Here is a 20,501-nt window from a genome sequence, read left to right on the forward strand (position 1 = left end):
CTCTTGTGAAATGCATGGTGTCGGACATAAAAGGAACCTTTAAACAAACTGAGTACAGACTCTTGACCATTTTAACCAGCATGTATTAAAAACTGAAGAGTAGTAAGGGGACAAATGCTTGTTCTCAGCCTGCTTAAAAATAAACCTGCTGAACTGTGACACTAAACAATGCTATCGGGAAGAAGAGATAGTGATGGTGAAGAGAGACGTTGGGATGTGGATCAATCAGGGATCGACCTTGGAGATGGTCTGAGTGTACTTTTGCCCACACCTATGAACAGATTTATCTGGATTTCAAGGGGCTTCATGTGATGGGAAAGTTACTGAAAGATAGTTAGAGAAAGACAGACAAATTTGGGGTGGGTTCAAACCATATGGTTACAACAAAAACCCCATCATATGATTGGACATTGTGTTTTCGGCAGAAGGTTCATAGGGCAATATGGCCCTGTCAGTGAGACAACTCGGGTCTCCCTTTAAAAATGGGTGTAAGAGATTAGAAATTTTGTTTTTTGTTTTTGTTTTCAAAAAATAAACTTTATTCATAAAATGTATTGATATAAATTGCATAACAGTTCCAATTTGATGTGACATAAAGTGCAATACTGTTTAATTTCTTTGAATGCAGTATGTGGCACTCCAAGTTACTTCAATATATCAATACATTTTCAAACAGCTTAGATTTACAATTCTCATTTCATATCAAACATTCCTGGGTACGTTGCTTGTAAATAAGCATTAATAGACAGAATAGAAAATGGTGTGATGGAAAATAAACAAATACTGTACTTTATGTGATGGGGAAATTACTGAAAGAGAGTCAGAGAAAGACTGACAAATTTGGGGTGGGTTCACCTATGGTCTCAACAAAGAGCTCATCATATGGTTGGACATTGTGTTTTAAACAGAAATTCATAGGGCAGTATGGCCCTGTCAGTGAGACAACTCAGGTCTACCTCTACCTGTAAGAGATTAGAAACACCAGAAACCTTTCCTGCAGCCAACAGGAAGATTCCTGACATTGGGTTGGAAGCAGACCTGCAATCAACATGAGCTACCCACTTTAGGGTGATTGTATGACTAATACTGGTCACATATTTGAGCATCCTGGTGATATATATTTTAGAAGTATTAACTTGCTGGGAGTAGAATAACAAAGAATGTTTGAAATTTTATTAATTTTCATTTGCCTCTATTCTGAATCTGTAATTGTGCATACAAATAAGCTAACTCTATTAAATAGAACAATGTTTTCACTGAGTCATCAGTTTGTTCTGTTGTAATTCGCAGGTCAAAACGAACTGTAAAACTGAGTGAGTGTTTTAGAAGAAAAAGGTTTAAACTTTGGTCGCTTTGCTCATGAGAAGTGCTATATAAGTGCAAGTTATTGATATTGTTGTTGGTATATTGAACTCAAATAATGATCAAAATCCCAAGCAGTTGAACAGAATGCCACAATATTTACTATTTTCTGACCAGGGATTTTAAGTTCAAGTTCAAACCTCAATATAAAACAAGTTAAAAATCATTTACACCTGTCCCCTCATGTGACAGTGTCACATGGGTTGGGACATGTTTATCAAATGTTTAATAAATATTTATTAATTTTATAAATCCTTGATGAAACCTCATCCAGCCCATGGATGCGAAGGCCGCCTGGGCTCTTCATCTGCCCGACAACCTTAAGGTTGGACAGGCAGCCCTGTCAAATTGTTTAATTAGTTTAATAATGGCCTTAACAGGCCTTTGACAGTTCAACAGGCGCGCAGTGGACTCCCGCCGAATGAAAGATCGGAATGACGCGCGGTGACATCGGGACGCACGCCGGGACAAACAGAAAATTCAGCCCCATGAATTTACAGAGTCTCACCATTTGATTCATTCTCTCGGTAGAATGTGAGATCCATTAATATTAATCAGAGAGGCTCAGATAGAGAAAACCTTTCGCAAAGACAAAAGTATAAAAAGCACTGAAAATAATCTAACCAGGTTAACTGAAATTGCACAGCAAAAATTAATATTGGCTCACTCACTCAGTATATATCCATATACAATAGTAGATCAGTTAACAAGCTCCAATTAACCCACCACATCTGCATGTTAACAGCCATCTCTCTTTCGCTTAGACATGTTCATGCATGTAGTCACTGCCTCTGGAGTGGAAAAGGAAGGAGAGATTAACTAAACTCTTAGAGCAAAATGAGTTCCGTGCTTACCTAGATCACTCTCTCAGCTCTGCCATCTTTTACAAAGAAATAGTAAGACAGGAAATTGTTGCAAGGTTTTCAGTCAGTGTTCTTACATATCCAGGCTACACAATGTGGTAAGGACGACCTGTCAACCCCAATGCACCAACACACACACTCTGTGCCAGCTAATCAGAGGTAATGTACAGCTGGGGGAGTGGGTACAGTGGGGACGGGATCAGGGAGCAACACAGTCAGCATAGGGCCAACGATCATCACTTGGGGGTCATTAAGGAGGGCACAACACGGTTCTGTGGAGACTGTTGTGAACTAAATGACTGAGCAGAGACTGGCACCTAACTGATGCCAGTGCACAGACACTGGAGAAGCTCATGGGTGGGGGTTGGTGGGGAACCAGGCACAGTGCCTGATGAAAATTTATCTGTTGTCGCCATTTAGAGCAGAGGATCATCCCATCCACACGCCTCACATCTCAAGAGCTTCCGAGTTTGGATTTCACCAATAGAAAAAATATTTGCTACGTTGCAACATCTGGCAGATTCCATTTACACAGGGACACATTGATGACAACCCTGTATTTCGACAGGCCTGTAACTTGAGGAGTGTTTACATAATCTAGACATTCATTCCCTGGATTAGAAAAGGTTAAGGAGAAATTTTATGGAGTCTTTAAGGATTTTGAAGGAAATCGGTAGGTGACGTAGAGAGATTGTCTGTGGGTGGGTAAAGTAGGAAATAACCACAAGGCCAGAGCCAGAACAATCAGGAGAGATGAAGCAAATATGTCTTCGCCAAGGCTGGTAGAAGTTTGGAACTCTGTCCCACACAAAGCAATAAATTTTAGCTCAATTCACAATAATAATCCTCAGATCGATAGATCTATTAGCCAGTGTCATGATAGGATATGGAGCCAAGGTGGGCGGATGAAGTTGGGATACGGAACAGCCATGATCTCATGATCTCAGTGAATAGCAGAACAGATTCGTAATGTAATAAAATGTTGACCAACAGCTGAAAGAAATGTGGCACAGCAACTCCAGAAAGTCCCTGATTACAAATCGATAATGTTAACATAAGTCATTACACAGAAAATATAAGCACAATTCTACAGATGCAGCCCATCTGACAAAAAGCCCAAAGTCCTGGAAATTCTCAGCAGGTCTGGCAGCTTCTGTGGAGAGAAAAACGGAGTGAACGTTTCAAATGCAATATGCTTCTTCTTTGAACAAATTGATCTACAGATTGTGAATATTGCAGAACAAAAACAGGAAGTACATGTGGTTTTGGATGTGGTTGTCTTTCCCCTCAGCCTTGTCTTTTCTTGAGGAAATACCTCAAAATGTTTAGTCCTTCCTGATTGGAATAACCTCTCATTCCTGGTATCATCCCGGTAAATGTAATTTTGCACCTTCTCCAATGCCTCTATGTGCTCCATGGAGCTCAGTACATTGTAGTGTTTTCAGTATAGTGACTGCAAAGGGGTCCACATTGAACACAGGATGTGAGCATTGCTTGAGACATCAAGATATTGCCATTGATTGTCTCCATGGTTTCTCTGCCTTTGACCTTGTGGACTTTGCAGCTCATGTTGTCTTATTTGCATTCACAAGTCCAGCCTTTTCCGGCCTCGAGTTGTAACCGCGCTCCATCCAGCCCAGCCTCAGTTCTATCGCACCCAGTGTAAACCTAAGGGAGAAATCATCAGTGCTACCCAACTCTAACAAGCTAAAAGAGACGGCAAACTTCAAGGTGTACAATTCAATCAGTCAGTCAGATTACAGGCATTGGTGCTGCTCCTTATAGACTACAAGCAATTGATTTCTTTCACTGGTTAGTATGTTTTTTTTTACATATATTGAGAGAGAAGTTGGTGTGGTTCTCTTTAGAGCACAGAAGGATAAGGGGAGATTTCATAGAGGTGTTTGAAATATGAGCGATTTTGACAGAGTAAATATAGAGGAACAATTTCCAGTGACAGAAGGGAGGTTAATGTGAGGATACAGATCGAAAGCAAATTACCAAAAACCAGTGGGGAATTTTTATGCAGTGAATTGTTCTGAACTGAAATGTGCTACCTGCAAGTGTGGTAGAAGCAGAATCAATAATAACTTCCGATAGGGAAATGGATAAATACTCAAAAGGAGAAATTTGCAGGACTATGGCAGAAAAGCAGAGGGGAGTGGGTCTAATTGGATAGCTGTTTCAAAGGCCACAGGCATAATGGGCTGAATAGCCTCATTCTATGCTGTAAGATTCGATGATATATGCAACTGAATCTCACTTGGATCCACAAGGGTAAACAGATGAGCTACAAGAGGTCTGAAATTATCAAATTGCAGTATTCTCCTCAATGGCCTGGATCAACATTTCTCCCTCAACCAGCAAAATCAAAATGTATTATCTGGCCATTACTGACATGCTGTTTTTTGGAGCTTGCTGTGTGCAAATTGGTTCCTGTACTAACAATGTTGTACTTTAAAATGTATTTTATTGATGGTGAGGAGCTTTGAGACATTCTGGGGCATGAGAGATGCTTTAGTGAAACAAATCTACCTTCTCTTCTACCTGTGCTGTTCAGTTCAATGATTCTACTGTTGGATAAATTCCTTCCTGCAGGGGAAACATTTTTAATAAAGAAGAGTTTATAAACAGACATCATAACCACACACAGACACAGTCCTCAGGAACTGATCAAAGAATATTTATTAGAAAAGGCAGTTCCAGTTTTGTGTTGAACAATGACCAACTGTACTATCGACCACAGTATCCACCAAATCCTGTTTCCCTCGGTCTACATTGCTGTCTTCATCATCAGCCTCCCGACTAATCTCCTGTCCCTGTATCACAGCTACCTGCAGATCAGACAGAGGAACGAGCTGGGAATCTATCTCTGTAATCTGAGCATCTCAGACCTGTTGTATCTCATTTCCTTGCCCTTCTGGGTTCAGTATATGCTGCAGCACGATGACTGGGTCCTCTCCCGGACACTCTGCCTACTCAGTGGTCTGTTCCTCTATCAGAATATCTACATCAGCATTGGCTTCCTCTGCTTCATCTCCATTAATCGCTTCCTCGCTGTGGCCTACCCTCTGAGATTTGAATTCTTCCACACCAGGAAGGCTGCAGTGTTCATCAGTGTTCTCATCTGGATCAAGGAGATTCCTGCTTGTGGCTTTTACATACAATCCCAGGTTCTCAGTAAAGACAGAGAGAATAACACCTTGTGTTTCGAAGATTATCCTATGCAGTCGGAGGATAGATATTTAAATATTTACAAGCTCTCTATTGGGTTCTTCCTCCCTTTGATTGTATTTATTTACTCTTACTATAAAGTGCTGACAGTTGTCCACAAAAGCCACGGGCTTGAAAGAGAGTGGAAATTAAGAATAAAAAAATTGGTTTCTGCATCCATCATCATTTTCCTGGTTTGCTTTGCTCCTTATCACATTCTCCTAATGATTTGAACAGTATTCGAGTATGAATGTAAATTTGCTGACAATCTTTTTGAGCTTTACCATTTTGGAGTTCTGCCGGTGAGTTTAAACTGTGTGGCCGATCCCATCTTGTATTGTCTTATATCTCCGGATTCACAAGGCTGGTTAACCAGGTTCCTGGATCCTGTTCGAAAATTCCTTCCCTGCAGAAAGAGAAAATAGTTCAAAGATGAAATCCCGAGCCAGAAATAATGTCGAATTTGGCTCTCAAGCTTATTTATCTTTGCCATTCTCCCTCACTTGTCTAGTTACAAAAATACGAAATAGGAGTAGAAGTAGGTCATTTGTTAGTCCTGAACAATAAAAGTAGCCCTCCTTCATAGAGCTCTAATAAATTGGTGAAACATGATCTCCCTTTCACAAGTAATGCTTCCCAATTACCTTGTGTTTTTATAAGTGCCCAGGTTGCATTTAAATAGTTCCTATCACGTTGGAAAACATCCCAATGGGCTTCACTGCAGTGTTATCAAACACAATTTGACACCAATTCAAAGAAGGAGGTGCTAATGAATCTTTGGGTGGTGAATCTTTGGAACTGTCAACCCTGGAGGGCTGTGAGGCTCAGTCATTGAATATGTTTAAGGCAGAGATTGATAGATTTCCAGTTATTAATGACATCAAAGGGTTAGTGCAGGAAAATGGCATTGAGGTAGAAGATCATCCATGATCTAGATGAATGGCAGAGCAGGCTCGATGGGCTGAATGGCCTGCTCCTGCTTCAATTTCCTATGTTCCTATATCACGGGCCAGGATTAACAATGAGGCCGCTAAATTGTTATTGTCCGTCTTGCTCTATATTAAAACATTTTCACCCCTTCCTTGCCACCTAATCATTCCATTGGTATTGCTGAGGTACTTGACATGGAAATGTAGAAACATTTTAAGCTTGGCATGTCTCGCTGTTTATTCTATTTCTCTACTATAAAATGTTAACAATTGTTCACAAGGTTGATGTGTTTCAAAGAGATCAGATATTATAAATAAAAAAATGGCATCTGAGTCCATCATCATTTTCCTGGTTTGTTCTGCTGCTTATCACAATGTCCTCATGCTCTGAACCATTCTGTTGTCAGTCCTAAGATATTCGGTATGAAATTGTAGAAACATTTTAATCCTGCTTGTCTCACCTCAATATTAACGTCTCGCCAACTCCTATTGAGATAGACAAGGTGATGGGGAGTCAAATAATGGGACAACATTGAGTATGAAGCTCCCTATTCTGACAGCTGGAGGGACTGACACCTCTCTGATAAAGTCCAACCACACAATCCTCAAGTGAGGTTTAGCTTCTAGCCAGTGAGTACATTGTGTGCATTGAGACACACTCCCCACTCCGAAATGTGTTTGGCAATTGACAGCATTTACCAGCAGAAGTTATCAACTCAGGATTGAGTTTCTAACCGGTTTAAATGGCTTATTCCAGTTTTGTGACTTTCCAATCCATCTTCTAGTTTTTCTGCTCCCATATTTTATTCGGTCTCAGGAGTCACAAAAGTCTCTGTTCTGTCTCCAGTGTGTTCACAAACCTCAGCATCGAGGTGAGATGATCAGAAATAACGAACAGGACAGAATCTGATCTCGTTACTCTGCAGATAACTGAACAAAATTAAAAGTACTTTAAAAGTTTAAGAAAGGAAAGTTAAACAGTTTAAGAAAGGAAACAAAGAAAGAGATTACATTTCTCTAGCACCGATCACAACCTCAGGATGTGCCAAAGATCTTTACAGCTGATGAAGTATTTTTGAAGTATAGTTACTGCTAGGAAGCTTGGCTGCCAATATGAGCACAGCAAGCTTCCACAAACAGCAATATGATCCATAGCAAATAATCACAATGCTGTACCTAACAAAGCAACATTATCCCCCTCCTACTTAATCTCGCATCGTCATCAAACACACAGACTAGTGGAGATATTTTACCACTGTTCAGGCCTCAGATCTGGCTAGCTCTCTATTCTCCTCCTGTTCTACAACCCTCCCCGATATCTGAGCCACTTTCAATCCTGGTCTCTTGAGCATCCCTGATTTCCATGAATCCATAGCCACTGCCCTGCCTAGAGCTACCTGGGCCCTGAACTTTGAAATTACCTCTCTACCTACCTCCCTCATTAATGAGGCCCCTTAAAACTTACCACTTGGGCTAACGTTTGCTCACTTGTCCTAATCTCTCCTTATAGGGCTCGGTGTCAAATCTTGTTTGATAATCACTCTTGTGAAATGCCTGGCGTTAGACAGTAAAGGAGCCTTTAAACAAACTGACTACAGAACCTTGACCATTCTAACCAGCACGTGTTGAAAATTGTGAAGAGTAGTAAGAGGACAAATGCTTGTTCTCAGCCTGCTTAAAAATTAACCTGCTGAACTGTGAAACTAAACAATGTTAGAACCATAGAAAAGTTACAGCACAGAAGGGGGCCATTCGGCCATCATGTCCATGCCAGTCTGAAGACACCCAGGTGCCCTTTCTAATTCCACCTTCCTGCACCCGGCCCATATCCCTGCAGCTTACAGCACTTAAGGTGCAGATCCAGGTACTTTTTAAAAGAGTTTAGAGTTTCTGCCTCTACCACCAACTTGGGCAGCGAATTCCAGACACCCACTACCCTCTGCATAAAAAAGTTCTTCCTCATGTCCCCCCTACACCTTCTGCCACTTAACTTGAATATATGTCCCCTGGTTCTAGAATTCTCCATCAAGGGAAACAATTTTATCCTGTCCACTCTATCTATTCCCCTCATAATTTTGTACAACTCAATCAAGTCACATCTTAGCCATCTTTGTTCTAAGGAAAATAACCCCAGCCTATCCAATCTCTCCTCATAGCTACACTTTTCTAACCCTGGCAACATTCTTGTAAATGTTGTTGTTGGAAAGGAACAGAGATAGTGATGGTGAAGAGAGACATTGGGACTTGGATCTATCAGGGGCAGAACTTGGAGAAGGTAGAAATTAGCTAAGCTGAGTTGAGTGTCCTGTTGACCATATCGGCAAATGTCTTTCTCTGGATGGTTGATCGCAAGAAGCTTCATGTGATGGGAAATTACCGAAAGACACTTAGAGAAAGACTGACAAATCTGGGGTGGGTTCAAACTGTACGGTTTTACCAAAGAGCTCATCACATGATTGGACATTTTGGTTGAGGCAGAAAGTTCAGAGGGCAATGCCAGGACACTGGATAGGCTCACGAGGGGAGGTGGGGGTGGGGAACAAGGCACACGGTTTGATGAAAATTTATCAGGGCTGTCGGCATTTAGTGCAGAGGATCATCCGCCTCCACACGCCTCACATCTCAAGGGATTCTGAGTTTGGATCCCTCCAATAGAAACCATATCCGCTACGTTGCAACATTTGACAGATTCCATTTACGCCGGGACTCCCAACGCACTTTGATAACAACCCCGTTTTTACACTGGCCTGAAAATTGAGGAAGATTTACATCAACTAGGCTTGCACACAAAGGCTGCTAGAAGTGTGCAACTCTGCTCCATAAAAAGCAAGAACCTTGCTCAATTAATAATCCTTAGATCGTTAGATCTATTAGCCAATGTTATGAAGGGATATGGAATCAAGGCAGGTGAATGAAGTTGGGATACAGGTCAGACAAAATCTCATGATCTCAGTGAATGGTAGAACAGATCTGTAATGTAATAAAATGTTGACCAACAGCTGAAGGGAATGTGGCACAGCAACTCCAGAAAGTCCCTGATTATAAATCGATGATGTTAAAATAAGTCATTACACAGAAAATAAAAGTACAAAACTGCAGGTGCTGGAAATCTGAAATAAAACCAGGAAGTCATTACACAGGCTTTGTGTTTTCAGCAGGAAATATACTCAGCATTGTGAGATATACTCAGCATTATGAGATATCCCCAACATTGTGAGTTATCCCCAGCATCGTGAGATATCCCCAGCGCTGTGAGATATCCCCAGCGCTGTGAGATGTCCCCAGCGCTGTGAGATGTCCCCAGCGCTGTGAGATGTCCCCAGCGCTGTGAGATGTCCCCAGCGCTGTGAGATGTCCCCAGCGCTGTGAGATATCCCCAGCGCTGTGAGATATACCCAGCGCTGTGAGATATACCCAGCATTGTGAGATACACCCAGCATTGTGAGATACACCCAACATTGTGAGATACACCCGGCACTGTGAGATCCATCTGGCATTGTGAGATCCACCCGGCATTGTGAGATACACCTGGCATTGTGAGATATACACAGCATTGAGAAATATACCCAGACAATATCTCGACCTGGGCTGACAGGTGGCGAGTAACATTCACAACATACAAGTGCCAGGCACTAACCATCTCCAATAAGGGAGAATCCAACCACCGCCTCTTAACATTCAATGGCACTATGATTGCTAAATCCCTCACTATCAACATCCTGGGGTTACCAATGAACAGAAACTGAACTGGTCTAGCCATATAAATACTGTGGTTCCAAGAGCAGGTCAGAGGCTAGGAGCGCGAGAGGGTTCAGGAGTTGAAGAGAAGCATGAGAGGAATCGGGATTTGAAAAGGAGCGCGAGAGGAGTCGGAAGTTGAAGAGAAGCTCGAGAGGATTCGGGAGGTGAAGGTGCTGGGAGAGCAGTGGTGACTGAGGAAGTTTGGTGAGGAGGGAATGAGGTGATCCTTTGAGTGCCGTGAGTATGGCTGGGTAAGCATTTACTACTTTTATTGCTTATAGTTTTTAAGGTCTTATTTTGTGGTTCATCGCTTGTAATGGCTATATTCTGTAACAACGAGGAGCAGGAAAGAAGGGCCCGAGATAATTTGATATTTTTTGATACTAAGTATCTTCCAAAAGGTTTAATTTAATTTAAAGGGGTAAGTCATGACAGGAGAGCTCTTAGCTGTGATGTGCTCCTCCTGCTGTCTGAGGGAAGCCGGGAACGTTTCCAGTGCCCGGGGCAAGCTTGTGTGTGGGAAGTGTCTCCAGCTGTAGCTCCTGGAAGCCCAGGTTTCGGAGCTGGTGCAGCGACTGGGGACACTGTGGAGCATCCGCAAGGTGGAGAGTATCATTGATAGCATGTATAGACAGGTGATCACATCGCAGGCTAAAAGTCCACAGGCAGGAAGGGAATTGGTGACCACCAGACAGAGTAAGATGACTAGGCAGGCAGTGCAGGGTTCCCCTGCAAAACAGAGATACCACTTTGGATACTATTGAGGGGAATGGCCTCTCAGGGGAAAGCAGCAACAGCCAAATTCATTGTACCACGGTTGGCTCTGCTGCACAGGGGAGGATTAAAAAGTGTGGGAATGTAATGGGTATAGGGGATTCAACTGTCAGGGGAATAGATAGGCATTTCTGTGGCTGCAAACGAGACTCCAGGATGGTATGTTGCCTCCCTGGTGCTAGGATCAAGGAAGTCTCAGAGCAGATACAGGACATTCTGAAGGGGGAGGGTGAACAGCCAGTGGTCGTGGTACACATTGGTACAAAGGACATAGGTAAAAAAAGGGATGAGGTCCTAAAAGCAGAATATAAGGAGTTAGGAAGTAAGTTGAAAAGTAGGACCTCAAACTTAGTGATCTCAGGATTACTACCAGTGCCACTGGCTAGTCGGAGTAGAAATAGCAGAATATATCAGATGAATACATAGCTGAAGAAATGGTGTGAGGGGAGGGTTTCAGATTCCTGGGAGATTGGGACCGGTTCTGGGGGAGGTGGGACCAGTACAAAATGGACGGGTTACACTTGGGCAGGACCTGGACTGATGTCCTAGGGGGGACATTTGCTAGAGTGGTTGGAGAGAGTTTAAACTAAAATGGCAGGGGGATGGGAACCTATGCAAGGAGTCAGAGGAGGGGGAATCAAGGACAAGAACAAAAGACAGAAAGGGCAATAAGAAAAATGATAGGCAGAGAAATCAAGGGCAAGAATCAAACAGGGCCTCAGTGAAACATAGTGGGAATGGGACAAGTAATGTTAAAAAGGCAAGCCTTAAGGCTTTGTGCCTTAAGGTGAGGAGCATTCACAATAAAGTGGATGAAGTAACCCTGCAAATAGATGTAAGCAGGTATGATATAGTCGGGATTACGGAGACATGGTTGCAGTGTGACCAGGGATGGGAACTGAACATCCAGGGGTATTCAGTATTTAGGAAGGACAGACAAAAAGGAAAATGCGGTGGAGTTGTATTGCTGGTTAAAGAGGAAATTAACGCAATAGTGAGGAAATATATTAGCTCCGACAATGTGGAATCTGTAAGGGTAGAGCTGAGAAACACTAAGGGGCAAAAAACATTAGTGGGGGTTATATATAGACCCCCAAACTGTAGTGGTAATGTTGGGAATGGCATTAAACAGGAGATTAGAGACAGGTGCAATAAAGCAACATCTGTAATTATAGGTGACTTTAATATGCATATAGATTGGGCAACTCAAATTAGTAACAATATCGTAGAGGAGGAGTTCATGGAGTGTATATGGGGTATTTTTCTGGAACAATTCATTGAGGAACCAACCAGAGAACAGGCCATCCTAGACTGGATATTGTGTAATGAGGAAGGAATAATTGGCATTCTAGTTGTGCAAGGCCCCTTGGGGATGAGCGATCATAACATGATAGAATTCTTCATCAAGATGGAGAGTGACGTAGTTGATTCTGACACTAGGGTCCTGAATCTTAATAAGGAAACTACGATGGTATGAGGTGCCAGTTGGCTATGATGGATTGGGAAACGTTACTTAAAGGGATGACGGTGGATAGGCAATGGCAAACATTCAAAGAGCGCATGGGTGAACTGCAACAATTGTTTATTCCTGTCTGGCGCAAAAGTAAAACAGGAAAGGTGGCCCAACCATGGCTTACATGGGAAATTAGAGATAGTATTAGATGCAAGGAAGAGGTATACAAATTGGCCAGAACAAACAACAGACCTGAGGATTGGGAGCAGTTTAGAATTCAACAAAGGAGGACCAACAAATTGATGAAAACACAGTACTAGAGTAAGCTTGTGGGGAACATAAAAACTGACTGTAAATGTTTCTATAGGTATGTGAAGAGAAAAAGATTGTTGAAGACAAATGTAGGCCCCTTACATGCACTAACAGGGGAATTTATAAAGGGGAACAAAGAAATGGCTGACCAACTAAATACATACTTTGGTTCTGTCTTCACAAAGGAGGACACAAATAACATACCAGAAATGTTGGGGAACACAGGGTTTAGTGACAGGGAGGAAATGAAAGAAATCAGTATTAATAGGGAAATGGTGTTGGGGAAATTGATGGGACTGAAGGCCAACAAATCCCCAGGGCCCGATAATCTATATCCCAGAGTACTTAAGGAAGTGGCCCTAGAAATAGTGGATGCATTGGTGGTCATCTTCCGAGATTCTATAGACTCTGGAACAGTTCCAACAGATTGGAGGGTAGCTAATGTAACCCCACTATTTGAAAAGAAAGGTAGAGTGAAAACAGGGAATTATAGACCAGTCAGCCTGACGTCGGTAGTGGGGAAAATTCTAGAGTCCATTATAAAAGATTTAATAGCTGAGCACTTGGGAAACAGATGTACTTGCTATAGGGGGAGTGCAGCGAAGGTTTGCCCAACTGATTCCTAGGATGGCGGGACTGACATATGAGGAGAGATTGAGTCGGTTAGGATTATGTTTGTTGGAGTTCAGAAGAATGAGGGGGGATCTCAAAGAAACCTATAAAATTCTAACAGGACTAGACAGGGTAGATGCAGGAAGGATGTTCCAGATGGTGGGGGAGTCCAAAACAAGGGGTCACAGTCTGAGGATACAGGGTAGACCATTTAGGACTGAGATGAGGAGAAATTTCTTCACCCAGAGAGTGGTGAGCCTGTGGAATTCGTTACCACAGAAAGTAGTTGAAGCCAAAACATTGTATGTTTTAAAGAAGGAGTTAGTTATAGCTCTTGGGGTGAAAGGGATCAAAGGATATGGGGAGAAAGAGAGAGCAGGCTATTGAGTAGGATGACCATGATCATAATGAATGGTGGAGCAGGCTCGAAGGGCCAAATGGCCTACTCCTGCATAAACATAGAAAATGTTTATTTTTATCCCTTGACATCAAGGCTGAAGTTGACTGACTGTGGCATTAAGGAGCCCTACCAAAACTGGAGTCAATGGGAATCAGGGGGAAAACTCTCCACTGGTTGGAGTCATACCTAGCACAAAGGAAGATGGTTGTGGTTGTTGGAGGTCAATCATCTCAGCTCCAGGACATCACTGCAGGAGTTCCTCAGGGTAGTGTCCTTGGCCCAACCATCTTCAGCTGTTTCATCAACGACCTTCCTTCCATTATAAGGTCAGAAGTGGGGATGTTCGCTGATGATTACACAATGTTCAGCACCATTCGCAACTCCTCAGATACTGAAGCGGTCCATGTCCAAATGCAGTAAGTCCTGGACAATAGCCAGGCTTGGGCTGACAAGTGGCAGGTAACATTCGCGCCACACAAGTGTCAGGCAATGACCATCTCCAACAAGAGAGAGTCTAACCATCACCCCTTGATGTTCAGTGGCATTACCATCACTGAATCCCCTACAATCAACATCCTGGGGTGTTACCATTGATCAGAAACTGAACTGGACTAGCCATATAAATACTGTGGCTACAAGAGCAGGTCAGAGGCTAGGAATCCTGCGATGAGTAACTCACCTCCTCACTCCCCAAAGCTTGTCCACCATCTAATGGCAAAAGTCAGGAATGTGATGGAATACTCCCCACTTGCCTGGATGAGTGCAGCTCCCACAACACTCAAGAAGCTTGACACCATCCAGGACAAAGCAGTCAGCTTAATTGGCACCACACCCACAAACATTCACTCCCTCCACCACCGACGCACAGTTGCAGCAGTGTGTACCACCTACAAGATGCACTGCAGAAATTCACCAAGGCTCCTTCGACAGCACCTTCCAAACCCACGTCCACTACCATTTAGAAGGACAAGGGCAGCAGATAGATGGGAACACCGCTACCTGGAAGTTCCCCTGCAAGTCATTTACAACCTGACTTGGAAACATTTCGCTGTTCCTTCACTGTCGCTGGGTCAAAATCCTGGAACTCCCTTCCTAACAGTACTAGTAACTGGATTTTCAGCAGCCATTTTAATATTCTGCATCGAATGTTTAAAAGTATTGACTGAAAGTTTGCAATATACTGGGACATGACATCCATGAACTGGGGCAATGTCCACAGTTTAGGTCAGTTGAGGAGTATTTGGGGGAAGTGATGACCTGGATTGAAAATCCAAGTATTACATTTTTAATAAGATGCAAGCTTTATTAATTGTGAAATACAAAAACGATTCTGTTAGCCAAAACAACATTCTTAATGTGAAACACGTTCAAATTCCTGCTACAGGTATTTTCTTGTCCATCTCCTTGTTTTCAGGTGGCAAGTCTGTTCTTGACCAGTTAGGGGGTGGGGCAGGGTATGAATCAGGTTTCCTTGAAAATTTCTGTCTGTTTCTCATTGTGTCGATTGCAGCGGAAAACCCGGGATCCCCCTGCACTCAGGGGTTGAGATGCTGAAATGTTAAGAGGAATTTCCTTTTGCCAGCTCCACAAATTGACCTTAAAATCGCGAACATTACAGAATGAACACGGGGATGTGTGCCTGCTTTCCAATGTCGATGTCTTGCAGCCTCCCCAAAGTTCAAATCGCTCAATTTTGGAGAGGTAGGTGTTCCATTTTTTTTCTCTATTTCTCGAGAAGCTCAGGGGTGAAATCAAGTGCTGGGCACAAAGGGACAGAGAGAAGAAAAAGTAATTGGAGAAATAATGTTTGAGTGACTTTTAAAAAGTTTCTTTACAAAAGTTAGTAAACTGCAGAGGCGTCGGTTTCCCCCTAACCCAACCAGCGGGAAATTGACCGGGTGGAGTTTTGTACAACCCTGGTTCAACATTTCACCTGGTTTTACTCTCCATTAAAGTCAATGAAGGCAGACAGAGGGTTTTAGGGAAGGAATTCAAAGAGTTCAGGAGCTTAACATCTGAAAGCAGAGCTCCCAGTGATGGTGTGAGTACACAAGAGGTCACAGTCGGAGGAACGGCGAGTTCAGTCGGCACTAGGGTTGTGTTGCCGGAAGATGGTGGGAAAGGGAGGGGTGAGGCCAGGAAGAGATTTAATGACAAGGATTAGAACTTTAAATTAGATATCTTGGGGGAACGAGCTGAGAGAAATGCGCAAGGACAGAGGTAATAGGCGAATGGGGCAGGGTGAGGGATAAGGCATGGGCATTCCAGAACTATGGACAATGGGGGAGGTGATGGTGTAGTGGTATTGTTGCTGGAGTACCACACATTCCTTGTGGAAACAAAGTCCCTTCTTCACATTGAGGATATCCTCCATCGTGTTATGTGGCCCTACCACCATGATAAATGGGATAGATTTCTAATAAATCTAGCAACTAAAGACTGGGTGACTATGAGGCGCTGTAGGCCATCAGCAGCAGAATCCCTACAACCACCCCACCCTCAAGTTCTCTCTCCCCCCGCCCCCCACCTTAGACCAGCTTATATTTCACCTTTCTCCTAACTATACTTCAGTTCTGCCGAAGGGTCATGAGGACTCGAAACGTCAACTGTTTTCTTCTCCAACGATGCTGCCAGACCTGCTGAGTTTTTCCAGGTAATTCTGATTTTGTTTTGGATTTCCAGCATCCGCAGTAGCTTTTAGCTTTTTGTTTTCAAATCCAATCCATCCCATTAATGCCTGTTATGATATGGCAGGTGGTATTTGCTGGGCTAACCAAATCCCAAAGGGAAACTTGGTCAGGCTATATCAATAATTTTGCAAATTGCATTTATTACGAGAAGGTATGTGTACTGAAGTCAGAAGTAAAGATTCCACTACCACTTTTGGGGATTTTTAATATTAAAACATTTATTAACAAAAGAAAAGAATATTTAAACACACAAAATTACAGTTACACAGTTAAATTTAGTCTTATAACATTTCACACAAGATTTCTACTTAGTTAGGCTCACAAATAAACAACCCTCTTCTAGGCAACAGTCCCTATAGATACTTAATCTATACAACATCCAGTAATATTACCTCAAGGCATAAACTTGCTATAAGGGAGGTATTTCACAAGCTTCTCCCTCCCTCTCACTCAACAATGGAAATATAAGGCTTGTAAAAAAAACCTTGCTTTCTGGAAGAACCAGATATTTCTCAGGGGTGGCTAGAAGCTGCTTCCTTCACAGGACTGAGCTCGCACAGCACACAGCTTTCAATCTTTCCTTGAGTATATTTTTCCCCTCTCATCTTTGTCCATTGTTCTTAACTTTCTTTTGAAAGTTATCTTTCTCAGAATCTAAAAATCTTTCATGTTGTCTTTATGGCCACTTTGTTTGGGAAAAATAAACTTAATAACTTCGCATTATTTATTTAGCTATGATCTCTGCTAGTTGTAAAACTTACTTTCTTCTCTCTTTGAAATTCAATAATTAAAATTCACTCCTCATTTATCTCCTAATTCCTATGCATGCTGTATCTATAGGTAGCCCATCGTAGCTCGTTCATCACCACATCAAATGTGTCTAATGATTTAATCCTTGCAGTCTGACTGTCTTCAGTCTAATTAAATTATTCACTCTCACACACACACACACAAAATACACAGTTAAATTTAGTCATATAACATTTCCCACAAGATTTCTACTTATCTAGGCTCACAAATAAACACTCTTTTCTAGGAGACAGTCTCTATAGGTTCTTAATCTATACAACATCCAGTAATATTACCTCAAGGCATACACTTGCTATAAGGGAGGTATTTCACAAGCTTCTCCCTCCCTCTCACTCAACAATGGAAATACGAGGCTTGTAACAAAACCTTGCTTTCTGGAAGAACCAGATATTTCTCAGTGGTGGCTAGAAGCTGCTTCCTTCACAGGACTGTGCACACACAGCACACAGCTTTCAATCTTTCCTTAAGTATATTTTTCCCCTCTCATCTTTGCCCATTATACTTAACTTTCTTTTGATAGTTATCTTTCTCAGAATCTAAAAATCTTTCATGTTGTCTTTATGGCCACTATGTTTGGGAAAAATAAACTTAATAACTTTGCATTATTTAATTAGCTATGATCTCTGCCAGTTGTAAAACTTCCTTTCTTCTCTCTTTGAAATTCAATAATGAAATTTCACTCCTCATTTATCTCCTAATTCCTATTCATGCTGTATCTATAGGTAGCCCATCTTAGCTCGTTCATCACCACTTTAAATGTATCTAATGATTTAATCCTTGCAGTCTGACTGTCTTCAGTCCAAATACATTATTCACTCACACACACACACACACACACACACACACAATACAGCCCCACAAACCTGCTTCACAGCATCCCACAGTAAAATTGGAAAAAAAAAAATTTCTTTACACCACCCCCCAGTCTACTCTCGATCATCAGTAAAGTGATGGAAGGGGTCATCAACAGCGCCATCAAGTGGTACTTGCTTAGCAAAAACCTGCACACTAACGCTCAGTTGGAGTCCAGCCAGGGCCACTCAGCTCCTGACCTCATTAAAGCCCTGGTTCAAACATCAACAAAAGAGCTGAACTGCCGAGGTGAGGTGAGAGTGACTGCCCTTGACATCAAGGCAGCATTTGATCAAGTGTGGCATCAAGAAGCCCTAGCAAAACTGGAGTCAATGAGACTCAGGGGGAAAACTCTCCACTGGTTGGAGTCATACCTAGCACAAAGGAAGATGGTTGTGGTTGTTGGAGGCCAGTCATCTCAGCTCCAGGACATAACAACAGGAGTTCCTCAGGTTAGTGTCCTAGGCCCAACCATCTTCAGCTGCTTAATCAATGTTTGCTGGTGATTACACAATGTTCAGCACCATTTGTGACTCCTCAGATGCTGAACAGTCCATGTCCAAATGTAGCAAGACCTGGACAATATCCAGGCTTGGGCTAACAAGTGGAAAGTAACATTTGTGTCACACAAGTGTTAGGCAATAACAATCTCTGACAAGAGAGAAATTAACCATAGCCTCATGACATTCAATGGAAATTAACATTGCTGAATACTCCCGTCTCAACATCCTGGGGGTTACCATTGAGCAGAAACTGAACAGGACTAGTGTTGTGATATGGCAGGTGGTATTTGCTAGACTGACCAAGTCCCAAAGGGAAACGTGGCCAAGCTATCACAACAATTTACCAATTTGTATTTATTATGGAAACTGTTGTGCATTGACGTCAGAAGTAAAGAGCCCACTACCACCTTTGGAGATTTTAAAGATTAAATTAAAACATTTATTAACAAATGAAAATAAAAAGTTAAACACACACGATTACAGTTACACAGTTAAACTTAGCCTTATAACAGTTCCCAAAAATATTTCTACTTAACTAGACTTCAAAATAAACACCCTTTTTGTCAACAATCCAAATAGACTCTTAATCTATAAAACATCTAGTAATATTACCTCAAGGCATCCACTGTTCCTATAAGGGAGGTATTTCACGGTTTCTTTTTCCCTCTCACTCGACACTCGAATCCCAAGCCTTTTAACAAAACCTGCTCCCTGAAACAAGCCAACACTTCTCTGGGGTGGTTAGAGGTTGTTTTTCACAGGTCTGTTTCACACAGTCCATCTTTCCAAGATCTCACACGGCCACCCCATACAGCTTTCCATCTTTCTTTCAATACATTTTCTCCCTTTTGATCTATAAATCCCATTGTTTCACCCTTGCTTTGGAAGTTCCTTTTCCCAGAATATAAAAATATTTAATGCTGTTGTTATGGCCGGCACTTTCAGGAAAATAAACTTAGTGACTTTGCCTGATTAATTTTGCCAGTTGTAAAATATCTTATCATGTCCCTTTGAAAATCAAACAACCTCTCAACTTATTTACAGATGCAAATTTCATTCACACCGCATCTAATGGGACTTCATCATCTTAACCCACCCATCTCCATTTCAAAATGCCTGCTTTTACACTTTAACACCTTTGATGATTCAAACCTTGCAGCCTGACCATCTTTAGTTTAATTAAATTAGTCACACACACACACACACCACAGTCCCCATAAGCCTGCTTTAAGTATCCCACAGTAATACTAAGGGAAAAAAAAAAGATATTTCCTTTACACTAGCCATATAAATACCCTGGATATAAGAGCAGGTCAGAGGCTAGGAATCCTGTGGCAAGTAACTCACCTCCTGATTCCCTAAAGCCTGCCCACCATCTACAAGGCACATGTCAGGAGTGTAATGGAATACTCTCCCCTTGCCTGGATGAGTGCAGCTCCCACAACATTCAAGAAGCTCGACACCATCCGGGACAAAGCAGCCCGCTTGATTGGCATCCCTCCCACAAACATTCACTCCCTCCACCACCGACACACAGTGGCAGCAGTATGTACCATCTACAAGATGCATTGCAAGAACTCACCAAGGCTCCTTCCAAATCCACGACTGCTACCATCTAGAAGGACAAGTGCAGCAGACACATGGAAACACCACCACCTGGACGCTCCCCTCCAAGTCACTCACCATCCTGACTTGGAAATATATCGCCGTTCCCGCACTGCCGCTGGATCAAAACCCTAGAACTCCCTCCCTAACAGCACTGTGGGTCTACCTACACCACATGGGCTGCAGCGGTTCAAGAAGGCAGCTCACCACCACCTTCTCAAGGGGCAATTAGGGATGGGCAATAGGCCCAGGCAGAGAAGCCCACATCCTTTGAATGAATAAAAAAAATTCAGCCCATTTGATCTGGCATGTTATTCATTAACAGAGTGATCCAACACTGGTGCTTTGCGGCAGGAGTGTGCACCATCCACAGGGTGCACTG

General features: G+C 42.4%; 1 pseudogene; it reads left to right on the top strand.

The window, feature by feature from the left end:
* The first annotated feature begins 4,945 nt into the window (after nucleotides 1-4,945).
* LOC144693441 (G-protein coupled receptor 68-like) lies at nucleotides 4,946-5,863 on the top strand (annotated as a pseudogene).
* Nucleotides 5,864-20,501: the final 14,638 nt, after the last annotated feature.

The sequence above is a fragment of the Cetorhinus maximus genome, chromosome 18 (assembly GCF_964194155.1).
Source record: "Cetorhinus maximus chromosome 18, sCetMax3.hap1.1, whole genome shotgun sequence".
NCBI lineage: Eukaryota > Metazoa > Chordata > Chondrichthyes > Lamniformes > Cetorhinidae > Cetorhinus > Cetorhinus maximus.